Below are 22,836 nucleotides of genomic sequence, written 5' to 3'. Positions count from 1 at the left end.
CCTAGACCTTCAAACAAGTCTCTGTATTCTGTAAACATCGATTTGCAGTTATCCTCTACTTGTGATGTCACCATAAAAACTTTCTTTAGCAAGCTTAGTTTCTCACAGGAACTTAATCCTAGAAACGGTTGCACATTTTTATCCACAATCAGTAGAGATGTTTTAAACTGTTGTCCCTTATATTTCAGTGTCACTAAGCATGTACCTTTCACAGGAATTTCCTCCCCAGTGTACCCTGTAACTTTCACTTTGGCTGGATGAATTTTAGGTTTTACTCTAAAAGTCTTGTAGTCTTGAAACGATATTAAATTCACCTGCGCGCCAGTATCAAGCTTAAAGGGAATGACAATCTCATTCACAGTTAAAGGGACAATCCATTCTTTCTTATCTGCACTGCAAAGTTCAATGCAATCCACAAAGAATTCCTTTGTTTGTTTAACAGCATGCACTTTGGTTGTTTCACTTTTCATTTTACAGCATTTGACAAAGTGATTAAGTCTCCCATATTTCATGCAGGTTTTACCATAAGCAGGGCACATTTTAGGATTGTGAGCATTTCCACATCTACTACACATTTTCTTATTAGACTGTGGCTTAGACTGCTTCATTCTTGATAATGGAGGTTTGCTTGGCTCTGTTTTCTGCACTACATGGACAGCACCATCAGTGTCCTTGTGTAACTTTTTGGCTTGAAATCTAGTTATTTCTGCAGATCTACACATAGTCACTGCCTTTTCTAGTGGTTAGGTCTTGCTCTCTCAGCAGTCTCTCTCTGAGTCCATTATCAGGTATTCCACAGACAATACGATCTCTAATCAGTGAATCCTTTAAATCACCAAACTCACAGGTTTTACTGAGTGATTGCAGCTCTGTAACATACTGATAAAATCCATCTCCAGACTTCTGATCACATGTGAAAAACTTATATCTTTCATATGTCACATTTTTCCTTGGCACAAAGTAATCTTCAGACTTTTGCATTAAAGAAGATAGCACCATATTCTGCCCCTCAGCAAACTGAAAACTATTATAAATGTCCAGCACATCCTCTCCTATCACATAGAGGAAAATGGATGCCTTAGTTTTGTCAGCCTCTGTATCAGCTCCACATGCAGCAAGATATATATTAAACCTTTGCTTAAATCTTTTCCAGTTTTCAGACAAGTTACCAGACATCAGCATGCCAGTTGGAGGAGCTAGTTTATCCATGGTTACTCACGGTTTGAAGAGAGGAGCACACGGCAGGCTTTGCAGACACTGAGTATCACAGCCTTACAGACTTCTGCAGGATTCTTTCACACTCTGAGACCACTAGCAGTCTTGGAAACTTCTTCTGACACCATGTTTTGTTCATATGTTTGTAAATCCAGTCATAAGGACACAGAGACATGTGAGTTCACTGCTATGCTGTTTTATTCCATTACCAACTCCAGGCACACTGCACACTGGACCACCCACTTCCCAGCATCTTCCTGGTCCCAGGGACCATCACTGAAGATTCAGGCTTACACATATTAGTAAGGGAGTGTCTACAAATATTAAGCATTCTAACACACTAACATCACAGGCTATGATATCATAACCAGGCGCCACACGCACTGCCCAAGAAAAACATGGTGGTGCAGCAGCCAGGAACGTCACATGCTCGTACATGAAGCCGCCAGCTTTATCAAAGGATGAGTGACAATTATCCATTATTCATTGCTTCAGATGCCTCAAAATCATTGGTGCCACAGGCAGCTGTCTATGTTTGCCTACTGGTAGCCCTGTGAGTTGATACAAAATACGTGCATGGTTTGACTGTGGTGCTGGGGTTATGGGTCAAAGGATCAACAGTAACATCAAATGGTCAAAATGTCAACATTGTCAACATGTCGACCTGGAAATTGTTGACACGTGAAAAGGTTAACATTAGTTTTTGATAATTTTTTGGGGGTACGGGTCTTTGGATAGACACAACAGTCATTAGGTTGACCATGGAAGATCGACAAGCATTAGGTCGACAGGGACAATAGGTCGACATGTACTAGGTCTGCACGTCAAAAGGTTTTTGACTGGTTTTGGTGTCGTTTGCTCCGTAAAGTGACGGTGAACCCAAATTAGTGCACTGTGTCCCCTCGCATGGCTCGGCTTTAGGCAGATTGCCGTTCCAATCGTAGTCCATGTGGTTCGTTAAGTATGCAAAATACAAAAAAATAAGATTTTTTTTTTTTTTAAACTCATGTCGATCTTTTGACCTGTCGACCTAATGCATGTCGACCTAATGGCATTGTCTAGCTTCAGTGGTCGACCTAAGTTGTGTTGACCTAACAACCGTAATCCGTTTTTTTTTGTGTAAAAATTTCCTTTTGAGCGGGTTGGCTCCCAGTTATACATGCTGGTCAGTATTGGGCACTGCCCAGAGACATTACAGGAGGCCAGATGCATTAAGCATCGCATTTTGTATACGATGCGTCCCCCACTCATAGCATGCATGTAGGCATTTATTAACACTGTGGAGGTTATTCAGCACGATCCCTGCGATCCCTTCTGTAGCATGCTGGGGGCCGCCCATTGCAGGGCAAAGCCGCCCAGTATGCTAACTGGCGGTCATCAATGTAAATTGCAGTCACAGCAATTGTGGCTGACCCCCTGCAGCTGCAGCTAAGCTGCGTATGCAGGCCAGCAGTCGCCATTTTTCCCATCGGAGCGGCTGCATGTGACATTACGCAGCCGCCCCGCCCATGCTTTCCCTGCACACCCCCAGCAACGGTCAATCGTATCCCCTGCCCGCCCCTGTGAACACCTCTACCTGTTAATCAGGTAGAGGCGTTCGCAGCCAATACGATGCCGGGCCACGCATATATGCAGGATGGAACCTGTGCGTGCCCACTGGCTCCGGCAGCGTAGAATTGCGGTCATGATACGCCCTGAATAACCCACTGTATGCATAAAGATTTCAGCAAAGGGCAGCTCTCCAGATAAGAGGTGTCCTTTGTGATCACTGGTGTTCTGGGTTTAGAACCTGGTAGTCTGTCTGTGTATGCATCGTATGGCATCAGTGTTAAAAATAGAGAAAATAAGTGGAAGAGGCTTGGTTAGAGCCATAGGGGGAGATGTATCAAGCAGTTTAAAGAGTAAAGAACTGCATGAGTGGTGAAATTGCCCATAGAAGCTAAGCGGCATATCTCCAGCATTTATCAAGTGCATTCTATAAAATGATAGGTATAAAATGACTGGTTGCTATATGCAACTTCTCCACTCTTTACACTGGTTAATACATCTCCCCCATAGTAACATGGATGCCACCTGCCCCTGATTTCCAGTAATAGCCTCAGGTTATGGAAATCTGTCCCTGGAAAGTGCTTGTTACGATTGTATACCATAAGCTGGCTCACGCCGCAGCTCCCAGTAGCAGCGGACTCTATGCTCTAGAGCAGTGGTTCTCAAACTCGGTCCTCAGGACCCCACACAGTGCATGTTTTGCAGGTAACCCAGCAGGTGCACAGGTGTATTAATTACTCACTGACACATTTTAAAAGGTCCACAGGTGGAGCTAATTATGTCACTTGTGATTCTGTGAGGAGACCTGCAAAACATGCACTGTGTGGGGTCCTGAGGACCGAGTTTGAGAACCTGTGCTCTAGAGGACTGTGCTGTAACTGATCTGCCTGCAGTGCAATCTGGCCCAGCCTCATGTAACAGCAGGCTTCTACGGATGGGGGACATGCTATTTTCTATCTGACCAGTCATATTATATTACATTAGGTTGTCTTAAAGTGGTCAAACCCTCTAATGCAGGGACCTCTTTCCTCATGTGCCTTTCCTTTTCTTACTTACACTATCTTATACTCCATACTCCCACTGATAGTGCCTAACCCCTGGTTTTCTATACCTGTCCTATATTGTCTTCTACTGTAAGTGCTGTTTTCTTGTTTGCTCATCTGATTATGTACTGTGTAACGGGCGCTGCGGATCCCTTGTGGCGCCATATAAATAAAGGCTAATAATAATAATAATGCAGCGAGCTGATATTATTGTATGGCCTGCACCTGACGTGCTGCACAGCGCACCTGGAGAGTCACTCATACCACATTGGTGACTGTGCAGGACAACAACCCAACTATAACTGGAGCACATGACATGTACCATACGTAGATTCAGGCACTTCCTGAGACGCGAACAACGCAAAACAAGTGTTACTTATGCCAGCTGTACGCTAGCTGTGCCATTGTGTATGTCTCTGCCTGTATAGGATACACAAGTGTAATGGGCCCTACACACTGGACGATCTCTTAGACCGCTATGAACGATATCATTCAGAAATGAACGCTATATAGTTTATATTGTTTAGTGTAGAGGCACCGTCGAAGATCGATGCGCGTCCCCGCAATTTTTCATTGCAAGCCAATACCGATATCGATCATCGTTCATATCGATCATCGTTCAAATCGCACTAATTGTCCAGAGTGTAGGGCCCATTACAAATGTGTAAGTACTGAAGTCCCATATTTGTACAATGTAGTAAAACACATCATATTATATTGTGCACAAATAGTGTAATGCGGTCATATGCACAAAAAAGAATAATGTCTTAGTAAAAAATCGCATTTACCAAATAAATATATATATAGTATATTTATTTATTAGATAGATAGATAGATAGATAGATAGATAGATAGATAGATAGATAGATAGATAGATAGATAGATAGATAGATACAATAGAAAACACGGTATGGCACTCCCAATGCATAAAGGTGTAGTTTGCTCCGGTGCCCTGCGTCAGTCACGGCTGAGAGATAGAATCACAAAATCGCTGGCACTCAAAGAGACTCATAAAGAAAACACAACTGCTATAGCTTTCAGTCAACGTTTCAGGGCTATGCCCTTTTATCAAGACCTACTATACATACAAAAAAGAAAACATTTATACATTACCAGTGACACCTCGTGTGCAGACAACCGCCGCTCTCCGGGAGACCCGCTGACGTCATGGGCGCGCGCCGGCGCCGGCGACCCGGCGTCTCCAGGGGGCGTGGTGAAGACAATTGTGTAACCCGTAACCATGGGGACAAGTGTAAGGGTACTGGAAGGGAACAAATACAGCAGCCATATGTAAAAGGAGAGCACAGTATGAGTCAAGAGGCAGTGTAATCAATCTAATAAAGCAGAAATGGCAATCAACAGGGGTTAGACTGTGCAGAATAAGATATAGACATGAACATACGAATATAGAGTATGCTGATGCCACAAGCCCTGATATACTAGCCAGATATACAATGATAACTAGCATAAATGAATTTGTTAATAAACGAATAGAGACTGATAATGTAACAAATACGATATCAAAAGGGCTATGCATTGAGGACTATGAAACAGATGACACAGACTAATAGCTCATAAGAAACATGTATAAGAAAGCATATCATTCAAACCAAACGGTTTGACCGTTTGGAGGGTATGTATCCAACGGGCTTCTCTTTGCAATAGAAGACGACCGCGGTTGCCACCCCTAGGGTTGTCAGGAACTCCATCTATTATCTTGTAACGGATAGAAGCAAGGTTATGTTGAAATTCTTTAAAATGACGGGCAACGGGTTGGTCAGACCCGCGTCCTTCCAATGCAGCCCGAATGCTGGAGCGATGTAAGGCAATTCGCTCTTTAAATTGTCGTATTGTCTTGCCTATGTACAGGAGCCCACATGGGCATTTGATGTAATATATGACATATCGACTGGAACAGGTGAATGATTGAGTAATGCTGAACCTTTTACCAGATCTAGGATGGTAAAAAGAATCGCCAGTTTCCAGACTGCTGCAAGTAGTGCAACCCAAGCACTTGTAGTTGCCGGCTTTGCGTGAAAGAAAGTGCATTGGCACTGTAGGTTTCATCCTTGTGATGTCGTTATGTACCACAATATCCTTAATGTTTTTTCCTCTACGGAATGACGGTAAGATCCGTGATTTGGCCAGTCTTGGTAGCTGTTTATCATGTGATAGAATAGGCCATAACCGTTTTGCCGTTTTCATAGCTGTAGCGCTAAAAGTAGAGAAATCTTGTGGCCAAGGGATCCGACCCTGTTGCTGCTCTTTGGTCGTAGTTTGTAGAAGGTTCATACGATCCAGTGACAGTGCTCTCTCCTTAGCTTTCTTTAAGTGATGCCATTTATACCCTCTATTGAGGAATTTGCGCGACATTTGCTCGATGTGGAAAATGGCATCTGTGCGGTCACTACAGATTCGTAGGATTCTGATGAATTGGGAGTACGGCAAGCCCCACTTTAGTGCTGGAGGGTGGAAGCTGGCTGCATGCAGCGAGGTGTTTCTGTCCGTAGGTTTTACGAATAAAGAGGTATGGAGCCTGTGTGCCTCATCCTGTGTGATCAGGACATCGAGGTAATTGATTTGTTCAAACAGCTACCAAGACTGGCCAAATCACGGATCTTACCGTCATTCCGTAGAGGAAAAAACATTAAGGATATTGTGGTACATAACGACATCACAAGGATGAAACCTACAGTGCCAATGCACTTTCTTTCACGCAAAGCCGGCAACTACAAGTGCTTGGGTTGCACTACTTGCAGCAGTCTGGAAACTGGCGATTCTTTTTACCATCCTAGATCTGGTAAAAGGTTCAGCATTACTCAATCATTCACCTGTTCCAGTCGATATGTCATATATTACATCAAATGCCCATGTGGGCTCCTGTACATAGGCAAGACAATACGACAATTTAAAGAGCGAATTGCCTTACATCGCTCCAGCATTCGGGCTGCATTGGAAGGACGCGGGTCTGACCAACCCGTTGCCCGTCATTTTAAAGAATTTCAACATAACCTTGCTTCTATCCGTTACAAGATAATAGATGGAGTTCCTGACAACCCTAGGGGTGGCAACCGCGGTCGTCTTCTATTGCAAAGAGAAGCCCGTTGGATACATACCCTCCAAACGGTCAAACCGTTTGGTTTGAATGATATGCTTTCTTATACATGTTTCTTATGAGCTATTAGTCTGTGTCATCTGTTTCATAGTCCTCAATGCATAGCCCTTTTGATATCGTATTTGTTACATTATCAGTCTCTATTCGTTTATTAACAAATTCATTTATGCTAGTTATCATTGTATATCTGGCTAGTATATCAGGGCTTGTGGCATCAGCATACTCTATATTCGTATGTTCATGTCTATATCTTATTCTGCACAGTCTAACCCCTGTTGATTGCCATTTCTGCTTTATTAGATTGATTATACTGCCTCTTGACTCATACTGTGCTCTCCTTTTACATATGGCTGCTGTATTTGTTCCCTTCCAGTACCCTTACACTTGTCCCCATGGTTACGGGTTACACAATTGTCTTCACCACGCCCCCTGGAGACGCCGGGTCGCCGGCGCCGGCGCGCGCCCATGACGTCAGCGGGTCTCCCGGAGAGCGGCGGTTGTCTGCACACGAGGTGTCACTGGTAATGTATAAATGTTTTCTTTTTTGTATGTATAGTAGGTCTTGATAAAAGGGCATAGCCCTGAAACGTTGACTGAAAGCTATAGCAGTTGTGTTTTCTTTATGAGTCTCTTTGAGTGCCAGCGATTTTGTGATTCTAGATAGATAGATAGATAGATAGATAGATAGATAGATAGATAGACACAACATCTCCAAATCAATTTTCTATTTACTTGAAAGTTAAGTGGGGTCTACTATTTAACTGATCTAATATACCAGCAATCTAATGAAGTAATGATGAATCCCACATATACATAGTTACATAGTCAGTGAGGTTGAAAAGAGGCAAAAATGCCCATCGGGTTCAACCTGTATTCTGTGTTAATCTGTTCATATTATAATGCGTCTGCTGAAGTAATGGTTTAGTACCAATTGACAGCTATGGTTCTTACCATTCCCAGATAATATAATGTCAATATGTTAAATGCTATAGCCGTTTTTAAATACATGTACAGAGTCCGCCATTATTACCTTCTCCAGCAGGGAGTTCCAAATCTTTATTGCCCTTACCGTGAAGAACCCTTTCCTACGTTGTGGAATTGGCTCTCCTCTAGCCCCAGCGAGTGCCCACGTGTCCTATACAGAGTTCTTTTAATAAAAAAATCAGCTGCTAGCTCCTTGTAATGACCCTTTACATATTTGAAGATATTAATAATGTCTCCTCTCAGTCGCACTTTTCTAGTGTATACATATTTAGGGGTATATTCAATTGCAGTCGAAAACTGCCGTCTGTCGAAAATACGGCAGTTTTCGACTTTAAGGTCGAATCCTGATTCGACCTATTCAAAGCTTTTCGACAAATCGAGGCATTCGACTTGTCGAAAAGCACATGGATCGGCGAAATAGCTGCCGATCCACATGTTGATGTCGAAAACGGGGCCAAATCCGACAGGTTTTGGCCCCATTTTCGACCATCTCAATCCGACATCAGAATGATGTCGGAATGAGATGGACCTAGAGGAGGCAAGTGGGGCGAGCCGCAGGGAGACAGTCGGTGGGCACACAGGAGAGATCAGCGCTACTGTAGCGCTGCAGCTGGATGTCACTCACCCGCCCGACCTCACGGCAGCTTCCACCCGGCTCCAGCACGCTGCTGGAGCCGGGTGGAAGCTGCCGTGAGGTCGGGTGGCTGAGTGACATCCTGCTGCAGCTCTACGGTAGCGCTGATCGTAACACTGATGTCTCCTGTATGCCTGCCGGCTGTCCCCCCGTGGCTCACCCCCCTTCTCCTCCTCTGCGTCCCATCTTAATTCGACTTGAAAAAGTCGAATTAAGATGGGGATTGAATAGGGGTTGTCAGATCCATTCCGACAAATACATGTCGGAATGGATCCGACTTTAATTGAATATACTAGTGATGAGCGGATTCGGTTTTACTCGGTTTTACTCGGTTCTCAAAACCGAATCTTATTGGCTATCCAAAACACGTGACATAAGTGAGCCAATAAGATTCGGTTTTGAGAACCGAGTAAAACCGAGTAAAACCGAATCCGCTCATCACTAGAATATACCCCTTAACCTAGTAAGCCTTTCCTCTTACTCCAGAGACTAACCCTTTAATCAATTTAGTAGCTCTTCTTTGAACTCTTTCTAGTTCCCCGATATCTTTTTTATAATACGGTGCCCAGAACTGAACACAATATTCCAGGTGCAGATGTACCAATGATTTGTACAGCGGCAGGATTACATCCTCGTCCCTTGTCTCAATGCCCCGTTTTATGCACACAAGCACTTTACGTGCCTTCTTTGCTGCAATTTGACATTGTGTACTGTTATTAAGCCTATTATCTATGAGCACCCCCAAATCTTTTTCCACCATAGTTACCCCTAGATTTTCCCCATCTAGAGTGTAGGATGCAAGTGTGTTTTTTGTCCCAAAATGCATAACTTTGCATTTGTCTATATTGAACCTCCTTCTCCATTTAGATGCCCAGGTTTCCAGTTTACCTAAGTCATTCCGTAGAGACTCCACATCGCCTTCTGAATTAATTACCTTACACAATTTACTTTAGTATCATCTGCAAAGATTGACACTGTGCTTTCCAGGCCTATTCCTAGATCATTGATAAATATAGTGAACAGCAGTGGGCCAAGAACAGACCCTTGTGGTATTCCACTGACTACTGGTGCCCAGCTGGAGAACATCCCATTGACCACTACTCGTTGCACTCTGTTATCCAGCCAATTACTTATCCGTGTACAAATAGTATATCCTAGGCCTAGTTCCCTTAATTTGTTGATCAGTCTGCTATGAGGCACTGTATCGAAGGCTTTTGCAAAATCTAAATACACCACGTCCACTGCTTTTCCCTGGTCAAGATTCTCGCTCACTTCCTCGTAGAAGCTAGTTAAGTTGGTTTGGCATGATCTGTCCCTTACAAACCCATGCTGACTTTTGCTAATAAACCTAGTAGCCTGTAGGTGATCCCCTATGCTATCCCTCAAAATGCCTTCCAATATTTTACCCACTATAGAGATAAACTAACTGGTCTGTAGTTTCCAGGATTATTTTTATTTCCCTTTTTAAATAAAGGCACTACCTCAGCTATGCGCCAATTCCTTGGTACCATGCCTGATCTAATTGAACTATGGAAAATCAAGTACAGGTTGAGTATCCCTTATCCAAAATGCTTGGGACCAGAGGTATTTTGGATATTGGATTTTTCCGTATTTTGGAATAATTAATTGCATGCCATAATAAGATATCATGGTGATGGGACCTAAATCTAAGCACAGAATGCATTTATGTTACATATACACCTTACACACACAGCCTGAAGGTAATTTTAGCCAATATTTTTTATAACTTTGCATTAAACAAAGTGTGTCTACATTCACACAATTCATTTATGTTTCATATACACCTTATACACACAGCCTGAAGGTCATTTAATACAATATTTTTAATAACTTTGTGTATTAAACAAAGTTTGTCTACATTGAGCCATCAAAAAACAAAGGTTTCACTATCTCACTGTCACTCAAAAAAGTCTGTATTTCGGAATATTCCGTATTTTGGAATATTTGGATATGGGATACTCAACCTGTATAGGGGTTTTGCTAGCTGTATCCTAAGCTCCATAATAACCCTCGGATGAAAACCATCTGGGCCTGGTGATTTATTAATCTTCACATTACTTAGTCTCTCCAGGACTACTTCCTCACTTAAACAAGCATCAAGCCAAGAGTCACTACCTTCACTGTCATTTGCACTAATGTCACCGGCTCATCCTCCCTGGTGAATACTGTGGGGGAAAAATTGTTCAATATTTCCACTTTTCATTTGTCACCATTTATAAAAGCTCCCAATTCATCTTTTAATGGGCCTACGTTCTCCTTCTTTAACCTTTTACTGTATATATATTTATAAAACTTTTTAGGATTGGTTTTACTCTCTATAGTGATTTGCTTTTCGTTCACAATTTTAGCTGCCCTTATTACTTTTTTGCACTTTAATTGCATTCCTTGTAATACCGGAATGACTCCTCCCCTCGATTAGATTTAAATGTTTTGAAAGCATGCCTCTTATTAGCCATTGCTTCCTTGACCTCCTTATTAAGCCACATTGGTTTGTGTTTAGTAATCCTGCGTTTACTGCTCATGGGAATGTATTTGTGAATATTGCTTTCAAGCAACCCTTTTAAAGCATCCCACATTTTCCGATGTGTCGTTTAGTGCCCGTCTCAGCATATTGAAGTTAGCTCTTCTAAAGTTAAATGTTTTGGTTGCTTCCTTATACCGTAGCTATGTTTCTTGAAACTGATGTCGAATGTGATCATATAGTGATCACTGTTTCCTAAGGTCTTCCCAACTTTAGTGTTTAATATAATGTCCACATTATTGGTAATAACTAGGTCCAGAATAGTTTTACCTCTAGTTGGGTCCTCAACTAATTGAGTCAAGAATTGATCCTTCAATGTATTTAAATACTGCTGCTCCTAGTTTTTACACATGAATCGTTACTCCAATTTATATCAGGATAGTTAAAGTCCCCTAACACTAGGATGTCCCCCATTCCCGCTTCTTTTTCAATTTGATGTAAGAGTTGTTCCTCATTGTGTATGCTAATATCTGGTTGCTTGTAGCACATGCCAATGACTAGTTTCTTTGCCTCTGTGCCCCCACTTGTGATTTCAACCCATAGCGACTCCACGTTATCTCCTGCCCCCTCGAAAGTACCCTCTATTAAGTTTGGTTTTAGAGATGGTTTATCAAAGAGACATACCCCTCCTCCCCTTTTGGTAGACCTGTCCCTCCTGAAAAGAGAATATCCCTCCAAATTCGCAACCCAGTCGTGAAGTCGTCCCACCATGTTTCCGTAATACCTATAATATCATACTGAGACTTTGATACAAGCCATTCTAATTCCCCCATTTTACCCGATAGGCTTCTTGCGTTCGTAAGCATACATCTTAGCTTAGCATCTCCCATGCCGTTTGTTTTAATGGTATCTTATCTATATTTACAAGTGCCTTTCTAGAATTACTCTTACTGACTGTTAATCTCCTCCCTCCCTTTCCACCCCCATCAAACTTAATACAGCCTTCCTCACTGCTATCTATACCCCTCCCCCCTGATGTTAGTATCTTCCCTTTTCCTATGGACATCATTTTCTATATACCATATTGTTGTGCAATAATCATCAGTAGGTAATAAATGTGGAATATCTTGGGCCATACCTGTGTCAGTAATTCCGGTGTCAATACCCATGCAGATACCCTTGCCGGCTGATCTTTCACTCCCCCCTTCTCCTCCCCCAAGTTGTTCACTACCCCCATCCTTACTGTTCTCTCTGTTTGTCCCATAGATTCTAGCTAAACCCTCCCCCCAGGCTCCTAGTTTAAAAGCTCCTCCAAACTTCTAACCATCCTACCCCCCCAGCACCGCAGCCCCTCCTCATTCAGGTGCAATCCAAGATGGCGCCTGACCGAGAAGTTCGCTCAGTGTTCCAAGAACACAAACCCCTCCTTCCTACACCAGTCTCTAAGCCACACATTTACCTCCCTAATCTCCCTTTGCCTCCCTGGGCTAGCACGTGGCACTGGTAATATTTTAGAGAATATTACCCTAGATGACCATATCAATCAGCAACCACAGGAAATACACCTCCTACCAAGCATACCTACCTCTGCCTCCATGCCTGACTCAATTGTAATTACGTGTTCATGCCCTCACTCTGCTTGGCCAAAGATTGCTGGGCCCTTTCCCGTAACGCATCTCCATATGTAGGGAGTTGTAAGTTAAATATGTGTAAAAACTTGATACAGACATGCAACTTTTTTCTTTTTGTGTCCTGGCACAGTAAGGACATGCGGATTTTACCAACTAAAAACATTCGACCGTAAGGAGCCTATTTACCACATTTCACTAAATGTTCCCATTCATTTTCATTTCTTATCAATACAAATTGCACCAATTTTGGACCAATTTATCAACATGGTTCAGCTAAGACAAGATACTGTTGTCAATGGAAAATGCAGGATTTCTAGAGGGGGGTTTTCAAATGCAATCCACAATCTACCACTTTGCAGGACATGTTATACAGTATTAATATTTAATGCTGTAGATGTTCTATATAGTAACATAGAAACATAGAAACATAGAATTTGACGGCAGATAAGAACCACTTGGCCCATCTAGTTTGCCCATTTTTTTTATCCTTTAGGTAATCGCAACCCTTTTTGAACCTTAATTCTTTGTAAGGATATTCATATGCCTATCCCAAGCATGTTTAAATTGCTCTACAGTCTTAGCCTCTACCACCTCTGATGGGAGGCTATTCCACTTATCCACTACCCTTTCTGTGAAATAATTTTTCCTTAAATTTCCCCTGAACCTGCCTCCCTCCAGTTTCAGTGTATGTCCTCGAGTTCTAATACTATAGTATAGGCTGTATTAAGCATATTTAAATAATGTCAATAAGATAAGTGGTCAGGAAAAGGTTAGACATACTATAATTAGTGATGTGCACCGGACATTTTTCGGGTTTTGTGTTTTGGTTTTGGATTCGGTTCCGCGGCCGTGTTTTGGATTCGGACGCGTTTTGGCAAAACCTCACCGAAAAATTTTTGTCGGATTCGGGTGTGTTTTGGATTCGGGTGTTTTTTTCAAAAAACCCTAAGAAACAGCTTAAATCATAAAATTTGGGGGTCATTTTGATCCCATAGTATTATTAACCTCAATAACCATAATTTACACTCATTTCCAGTCTATTCTGAACACCTCACAATATTATTTTTAGTCCTAAAATTTGCACCGAGGTCGCTGGATGGCTAAGCTAAGCGACACAAGTGGCCGACACAAACACCTGGCCCATCTAGGAGTGGCACTGCAGTGTCAAGCAGGATGGCACTTCAAAAAAATAGTCCCCAAACAGCACGTGATGCAAAGAAAAAAAGAGGCGCACCAAGGTCGCTGTGTGACTAAGCTAAGCGACACAAGTGGCCGACACAAACACCTGGCCCATCTAGGAGTGGCACTGCAGTTTTCTAGCGAGAGGATGAGTGCTTCCATCCTCATGTGAATCTGAACCACTAGCCATGAACATAGGCCAGGGCCTCAGCCGTTCCTTGCCACTCCCTGCCGTAAATGGCATATTGGCAAGTTTACGCTTCTCATCAGACGCTTTCAATTTTGATTTTTGGGTCATTTTACTGAACTTTTGTTTTTTGGATTTTACATGCTCTCTACTATGACATTGGGCATCAGCCTTGGCAGACGAAGTTGATGGCATTTCATCGTCTCGGCCATGGCTAGTGGCAGCAGCTTCAGCACGTGGTGGAAGTGGATCTTGATCTTTCCCTATTTTAACCTCCACATTTTTGTTCTCCATTTTTTAATGTGTGGAATTATATGCCAGTATCAATAGCAATGGCCTACTACTATATATACTGCGCACAACTAAAATGCACCACAGGTATAGAATGTAGATGGATAGTATACTTGACGACACAGAAGTAGGTAGAGCAGTGGCCTTCCGTACCGTACTGCTATATATACTGGTGGTCACTGTGTCAGCAAACTGCAAAACTAAAATGCACCACAGGTATAGAATGTAGATGGATAGTATACTTAATGACGACACAGAGGTAGGTAGAGCAGTGGCCTTCCGTACCGTACTGCTATATATACTGGTGGTCACTGTGTCAGCAAACTGCAAAACTAAAATGCACCACAGGTATAGAATGTAGATGGATAATATACTTAATGACGACACAGAGGTAGGTACAGCAGTGGCCTTCCGTACCGTACTGCTATATATAGTATACTGGTGGTCACTGTGTCAGCAAACTGCAAAACTAAAATGCACCACAGGTATAGAATGTAGATGGATAGTATACTTAATGATGACACAGAGGTAGGTACAGCAGTGGCCTTCCGTACCGTACTGCTATATATACTGGTGGTCACTGTGTCAGCAAACTGCAAAACTAAAATGCACCACAGGTATAGAATATAGATGGATAGTATACTTAATGATGACACAGAGGTAGGTACAGCAGTTGCCTTCCGTACCATACTGCTATATATACTGGTGGTCACTGTGTCAGCAAACTGCAAAACTAAAATGCACCACAGGTATAGAATGTAGATGGATAGTATACTTAATGATGACACAGAGGTAGGTACAGCAGTGACCTTCCGTACCGTACTGCTATATATACTGGTGGTCCCTGTGTCAGCAAACTGCAAAACTAAAATGCACCACAGGTATAGAATGTAGATGGATAGTATACTTAATGATGACACAGAGGTAGGTACAGCAGTGACCTTCCGTACCGTACTGCTATATATACTGGTGGTCACTGTGTCAGCAAACTGCAAAACTAAAATGCACCACAGGTATAGAATGTAGATGGATAGTATACTTAATGACGACACATAGGTAGGTACAGCAGTGGCCTTCCGTACCGTACTGCTATATATACTGGTGGTCACTGTGTCAGCAAACTGCAAAACTAAAATGCACCACAGGTATAGAATGTAGATGGATAGTATACTTAATGATGACACAGAGGTAGGTAGAGCAGTGGCCTTCCGTACCGTACTGCTATATATACTGGTGGTCACTGTGTCAGCAAACTGCACAACTGAAATGCACCACAGGTATAGAATCTAGATGGATAGTATACTTGACGACACAGAGGTAGGTACAGCAATGTCCTACTGTACCGTAATGCTATATATTATATACTGGTGGTCACTGGTCAGCAAAACTCTGCACTGTACTCCTCCTATATAATATTATACTGGTGGTCCCCAGTCCCCACAATAAAGCAGCACACTGAGCACAGATATGGAGTGTTTTTCAGGCAGACAACGTATACTGGTGGTCACTGTCAGCAAAACTCTGCACTGTACTCCTGCTATATAATACAGCTGCTCCCCAGTCCCCACAATTAAGCAGTGTGTGCACAGATATATGCAGCACACTGAGCACAGATAAGGAGCGTTTTTTTCAGGCAGAGAACGGATAAAACTGGTGGTCACTGATCAGCAAAACTCTGCACTGTACTCCTCCTATATTATACAGCTGCTCCCCAGCCCTCCACACAATTAAGCAATAAAGCACAATCAAGTTCAACAATAACGGAGTGGACGCCAGCCACGTCCTCTCCCTAACATTTCCAATGCACGAGTGAAAATGGCGGCGACGCGCGGCTGCTTATATAGAATCCGAATCTCGCGAGAATCCGACAGCGGGACGATGACGTTCGGGCGCGCTCGGGTTAACCGAGCCATACGGGAGAATCCGAGTATGCCTCGGACCCGTGTAAAAAGGGTGAAGTTCGGGGGGGTACGGTTTCCGAGAAACCGAACCCGCTCATCACTAACTATAATACATAAATTAATTAATAAATAAGTACACAAACATAATAGAACCAATACTGCATTTTCTAAGCACACATTCTCCCACCTCATAGTAAGGCTCCTGTCTCTTTTTCCTGGTAGCTACTTTCTGGTCCAGTGTACTGACTGAAGACATACTTGGTAGACCAAGCTGCTACCACTGGGCATGTGCAGCAGTTCTGCTCTGTCCCTTAAACTGCATGATCATATTATAGACCATTGCTATTGTTGTCATAATTTGAGCCATTTGCCAAGAGGAGGGGGTCCCCACTGCGATTGCCTATGATCCTGGTGATCAGAAAATAGTATTGTGATGGTAAAAGGGCTTGGACCCAGCTGTGGATTCGTGCAGGCACATAGAAAAACCTTTGTCAAGATGAATGGGAGGAGCTCCTTCTTTCTGTGGAGGGATCAGCCTCTCTGGCTGGTCTTTGCCCAAAGGGGAAAGCGGGCTAGTATGTATGTGCTGGCCTGAGGAGAAGAGCTGCAGCTGCTTCTGACAGGTAAGGGGGAGGAGCCTGGGCCCCCTACTGGACCCTCACTGGGCCCCTCCATCAGACCTGGGCCCAGGTAATTTGTACCCTCTCCCACCCTCTCTCGGCACCACTGATCGCCATCCCCTTAGTGAACTAGCCAGACATGCCTGTAATATCTCAGGTGTTGCCAGGGGCGTTTTAAGAGAGGTGGGGGCGTACCCAGGGTCCCGTGTGCACCGCCCACATTGCACCCATGATAGAAACGCCAATGGGCATTGCAGCAGTAATCAATAGCAAAATTGCTAAATTGTTTAATAGAATTATGGTTTTATAAACTTTCCTAAATTACCCCCTAAATATAAATCAGGCTTCTGTCTTATTTCACCCACTGCAAAATGTATTTAATTGGATCAACTTTAATTCTTTACTGCTGCGGATTTTATGGGGAGAGAATTTCCCAGACTCAGGGCCTAATTCAGACCTGACCGCTCCTCAGAGTTTTTGTAGAGGTCTGCGATCAGATAGCCGCCGCCCGTAGAGAGTGAAAACCCACCCTATGCAAGTGTGCGAATGCATGCACATGCCGTACAAAAATTTCGCCAGACAGCGGACATCTGCAAATCCGTTCGCAACTCACTCACCATCGAATGATTTTTCCAGTCTGTGCGTAGCCCAGGACTTACTCCTCCTACAGTGCGATACAAACAGGCTGATCGGGGCCGGAGCTGACGTCACACAGGGAGGGTCCCAGAAAACGTTTGGTATCGCCTGCGTTTTTCCCAGACACTCCTAGAGAAAACGTCCAGTTACCACCCTACAAAAGTCTCCTTCCTGTCATTCACCTAGCCTGCGTTCACCTAGCAATAAAAAAAAACAGATTATTTCGCAGTTTGGCCTAGTGCCTCCGCATTACGATCCGTATGCATGCGCAGTCATTCCATAATCGGCCGCTGTGCGATTTCGTACAACAGCGATTAGGTCTGAATTAGGACCTTTATTGCTAAACCTCGACTATATATTTTAAGCAGTCGTATCATATACGTATTGATATAATTGTGCCCTTGGGGTTATGCATCCAGATGATAAGAGTAATGTCGCAGAACAGATGTTTTGTCTAAAGCCTTCCATCTTTTTTTTTTTCAAGGTTTATCTCTGTAGCTAAGTAACCTTTGTTCTGAGAATCTTCTTTAAAATCTTTTGCTTCTGCTAAAGGAGAGCTTACACTCAAATAGTGCTCCCTGTGCATTGTATGACACACATGGCCAAAGCAAGTGCACTTTGGGCCTCAGAGATGGATGAAAATGCAGTGCTGCATGCAAGCAGCATTGTACTTCCATCCAATCTCCATGAGGGGCATGCAGGAGACGTCTCATTAAAAGACGTCTCCTCAAGTAGCTGAGATCCCATGACTGCAATCGACATCGCAAGCTGGGATCCAACGTGGCCAGCTCCAGTTTACTCAGCTGACCGGTGGAAGCGGAGCTGTGAAGCCAAGAAGTCTACATGGTAGCCTGCAGATCCGTGGCTCTCCCCTCCCAGAAAACAGGGACGACATGACCCTATTTCTGGGAACACAAGTCTCCCCCTGCCCCCTCCCAACCTCCTCAACGCCACTGCCTGTCGATCAGTCAGCAGCAGGGGCAGTGCCAGATTAAGGTCCACATAGGCCTGGAGCTGAAATTTACAAAGGGCCTATTATATGGGGCCACCAAGGGTGTGACTAGTGATGTGGAGGGGGGGTGGGGGGGGGGGCAAGACATTACTGTACTCACAGCAGCACCCATTACTATACTCACACAGCTACACCTGTTACTCATATGGTGGCCAATCCTGGGATCGGGATCGGCAGTATCCTGGGATTTTGGCCTAAAATGGGGTTTACAATCCCGGTACTTGGGCCAACGCTTTTTTTTTTTTAATGCCAGGCAGCGTCTGAGCCAATTCAGCACACGGCTCAGATGCTGCTCGGCTCCCACTGCCCCTGGCAGTGCGGCTGTGTGCACTGCGCAGCGTGAAATGGTGTTAGAGGTCACGCTGTGCCGCACAGCATAAACCTCGCCGCCGGCCTGGAATGCCCGAACCCGCCCATACTCATCGCCTGCTGGAGCCGCCGCCTTCTGCCCGGACCTGCCAATAGCACAGCCGCCTGCCACATGGACCTGCCAACAGCACCGCCGACATCTGGACCTGAGGAGGGTATTTTTTTTAAAAAAGTTTTAACCCTAGTTAGTCCCGAGTATTAGGACCATCAGCATTATATAAACCATATAAACTGTAAATAATATTGTGTTTTTAATTTTTATGCTTTATAACCTAATAAATTGGAGTATACCAGAATTTAAAAGTAAACTGCATATGTGATATTATTTGTTTAGGAGTGAGCGCTGACAGTTAAATACGCTAAGCATCCAATTTCTATGGGCTGGTGGAACCCCTTCCCTCCTCAGCTGCTACTCATATAACAAATAGGTGTTAGCGTAGCCCTCCCAAACATAGCATATACACACAGACCCCCATCATATAAAGTACACACATCCCCACATATACACACATAGTACACACTACACACACAAAGTACACCCCCCCACATATAAACACATAAAGTACACACACACACACACACACACACACACCACCACGTATACACAAACACACACAGTACACACCAGTGGTCGAAGTGGAAATTTTGAAGTGGGGATATGGAAAAGTCAAGGATGCAATTATGCGCGCGCCTTCGCTCCAGAAAAGGGGGCGTGGTCACCCAAAAGGGGCCATGTCCAGTGTAGTAGAACCCCTTATACTGTCTAGTACTGGTGCCCCTTTCACCTTATAGCACACGGTACGAGCCAAAACTCACATTATAGCACATGGTACGAGCCGAAATTCACATTACAGCACACGGTACGAGCCGAAATTCACATTACAGCACATGGTACGAGCCGAAATTCACTTTATAGCACGTTATGAGCCGAAATTCACATTATAGCACATGGTATGAGCCGAAATTCACATTATAGCACACGGTACGAGACGAAATTCACATTACAGCACACGGTACGAGCTGAAACTCACATTATAGCACACGGTACGAGCCGAAATTCACATTATAGCACACGGTACGAGCCGAAATTCACATTATAGAACACTGAATAAGCCGAAATTCACATTATAGAACACTGAATAAGCAGAAATTCACATTATAGCACACAGTACGAGCAGAAATTCACATTATAGAACACTGAATAAGCCGAAATTCACATTACACCACACAGTAGTGCACCTAATACACATTGCACCAGGTAGAACATCCTATACACACTGCGACAGGTAGAGCACGTTATACATATTGCACCACAGGTAGAGCACGTTATATACATTGCACCAGGCAGAGCACTGATACACACTGCACCAGGTAGAGAGCACTGAGACACACTGCACCAGGTAGAGAGCACTGAGACACACTGCACCAGGTAGAGAGCACTGAGACACACTGCACCAGGTAGAGAGCACTGAGACACACTGCACCAGGTAGAGAGCACTGAGACACATTGCACCAGGTAGAGAGCACTGATACACACTGCACCAGGTAGAGAACACTGAGGCACATTGCACCAGGTAGAGAGCACTGATACACACTGCACCAGGTAGAGAGCACTGATACACACTGCACCAGGTAGAGAGCACTGATACACACTGCACCAGGTAGAGAGCACTGAGGCACACTGCACCAGGTAGAGAGCACTGAGGCACACTGCACCAGGTAGAGAGCACTGAGACACACTCCACCAGGTAGAGAGCACTGAGACACACTGCACCAGGTAGAGAGCACTGAGACACACTGCACCAGGTAGAGAGCACTGAGACACACTCCACCAGGTAGAGAGCACTGAGACACACTGCACCAGGTAGAGAGCACTGAGACACACTGCACCAGGTAGAGAGCACTGAGGCACACTGCACCAGGTAGAGAGCATTGAGACACACTGCACCAGGTAGAGAGCACTGAGGCACACTGCACCAGGTAGAGAGCACTGAGGCACACTGCACCAGGTAGAGAGCACTGAGACACACTGCACCAGGTAGAGAGCACTGGGAGGAAGGGAAGGACAGGCACAGGGCAGATGCAGAGCGGCACTCACCGTTGCGGAGGAGGGCACTGTGCCGGATCAGCAGGGCCAGTCTCTTGATGCTGACGGCGGAGCCCAGGTCAGCGCGCAGCGCCGTGGTGAGGCAGAATCAAACCATGCCGGAGGACTGGCAGGAGACACCGCAGGATCTGATTGGCTGCTCCTCCCTGCTGCATGCTGACCCTGTCTCCGCCTTCAGCTGAGAGCTATCAGCGCGGCAGGGGGAGGAGTAACAGTGCTGCGGGGGAGAAGTGACAGCGCGGCGGATGGAGAAGGCAGTCCTTTAGTGATTAAAAGGGGTAGGGCGCAGCTCCCTGCAAAAGAAGCTTAACATGAACACTTTCATTTAATTAAAAAATATACCACTCCATTTCGACCACTGGTACACACTATATACACACCCACCACCACCACATATACACAAACACACCCACCCACCACCACATATACACATGCAGTACACACTACAGACACACAAAGTACACCCACCACCACCACATATACACAAACACACACACCCACCACCACATATACACATACAGTACACACTACAGACATACAAAGTACACCCACCACCACCACATATACACAAACACACACACCCACCACCACATATACACATACAGTACACACTACAGACACACAAAGTACACCCACCCACCACCATATATACACACTAAACACACACACAGAACCCACTACAGTGACTAAACACTTCACATATAAAGTACACACACACCCCCATCACTATATATATATATATATATATATATATACACACAGTACACACACACAAAGTACACACACACCACCACCACATATACACACAGTACACACTATACACACCCACCCACCCACCACCACATATACACACACATTCACTACACACGTCACACAAACTGTATACACATATTAATCAAGAAGCCATCACTGCACTTGCCAGGTTTCCTGCAGCAGCAGCTCCCCGTGGCCCGTGCAGTCTGGGGGCGGAGCTTGGGCCTGTGAGTGACAGCAGGACCCCGGAGAAGGAGAGACTGGAGAGGGAGGGGCGGCCAGCACACTGCCTGCACGGCTCCGTGGCAGGTGAGATCGATGGAGCCGTAGAAGGGGGCATGGGAGAGAGGAGGCCGCTGGCAGTATGTGACAGGAAAAAGTTTTTTCTTGTCAATGCTGTCAGTTTGCTGTGGGCCTATTTTCAATGGGGGGCCTGGAGCTGCAGCTCCATCCGCCCCATTGTTAATCCGGCCCTGAGCAGAGGGGAAGTGCGGGTGAGATCGCAAGGCCCGACCTGCACATGTGCAGAATGGACCTTGCGTAGCCGCAGAATCGTGAATCTACGTGCGGCCACAAACCTGCTTTCAGGTCTGAATCAGGCCCCTTATTTATAACGCAACTCCTCATTTTTATTCAACTGGTAATGCTGTGATCTAATGGCGGCTAGGTGGCGCTGTTCTGTTACTGTCTATTTATGAAATTTAACTGAGCAAGCAAGAAATTTAACATCTAAAATTGGCATAGGCAAATAAGCACTTATATATAACCTCAGATAATGGAAAATACAAATGTTTTAGTTAAATAGGTAGTGAAATGTATGGTCATTTAAGTATTGCAATCCTTATCCTGAAAACCGTTATCCAGCAAAGAATAAGCATAATATGTTATGCTGCTTAAATTCATGCACTCAAATAAGTGGTCTACAAAAATGTCTTTGGACCCCAGAATGCATTTTGACCTAGTGCCTCACATCCGTTCTACTTTCCCAACTACTTCTGTGTGGTAGTCATATGCGGCACATTGGTGGTGAGTGTATGTATGTATAACTAGGTGATTCATGGCGCCCTACGGGGGCTCTTCACACCGTCGTAAGGGGCTACGCCCCCTTAACCCTTACACACCCTTGTGG

At 44.4% G+C, this 22,836-nt stretch overlaps 1 protein-coding gene and 1 long non-coding RNA gene across 4 annotated transcripts in view; one reads left to right on the top strand and one right to left on the bottom strand.

Moving 5' to 3' along the window:
• The window catches only part of LOC134948532 (uncharacterized), a 175,978-nt gene extending 158,321 nt beyond the window's left edge, over positions 1 to 17,657 (bottom strand). Inside the window, exon 1 of the long non-coding RNA XR_010182969.1 lies at positions 17,448 to 17,657. This is a non-coding gene — a long non-coding RNA (uncharacterized LOC134948532). The remainder of the gene's footprint in view (positions 1 to 17,447) is intronic.
• The window catches only part of PRICKLE3 (prickle planar cell polarity protein 3), a 99,066-nt gene that overhangs the window by 12,610 nt on the left and 63,620 nt on the right, over positions 1 to 22,836 (top strand). The window lies entirely within an intron of this gene.

This window comes from Pseudophryne corroboree, chromosome 8 (genome assembly GCF_028390025.1).
Source record: "Pseudophryne corroboree isolate aPseCor3 chromosome 8, aPseCor3.hap2, whole genome shotgun sequence".
NCBI lineage: Eukaryota > Metazoa > Chordata > Amphibia > Anura > Myobatrachidae > Pseudophryne > Pseudophryne corroboree.
The sequence above is the reverse complement of the archived record's forward strand: the minus strand, read 5'-3'. Positions and strand labels throughout refer to the sequence as shown.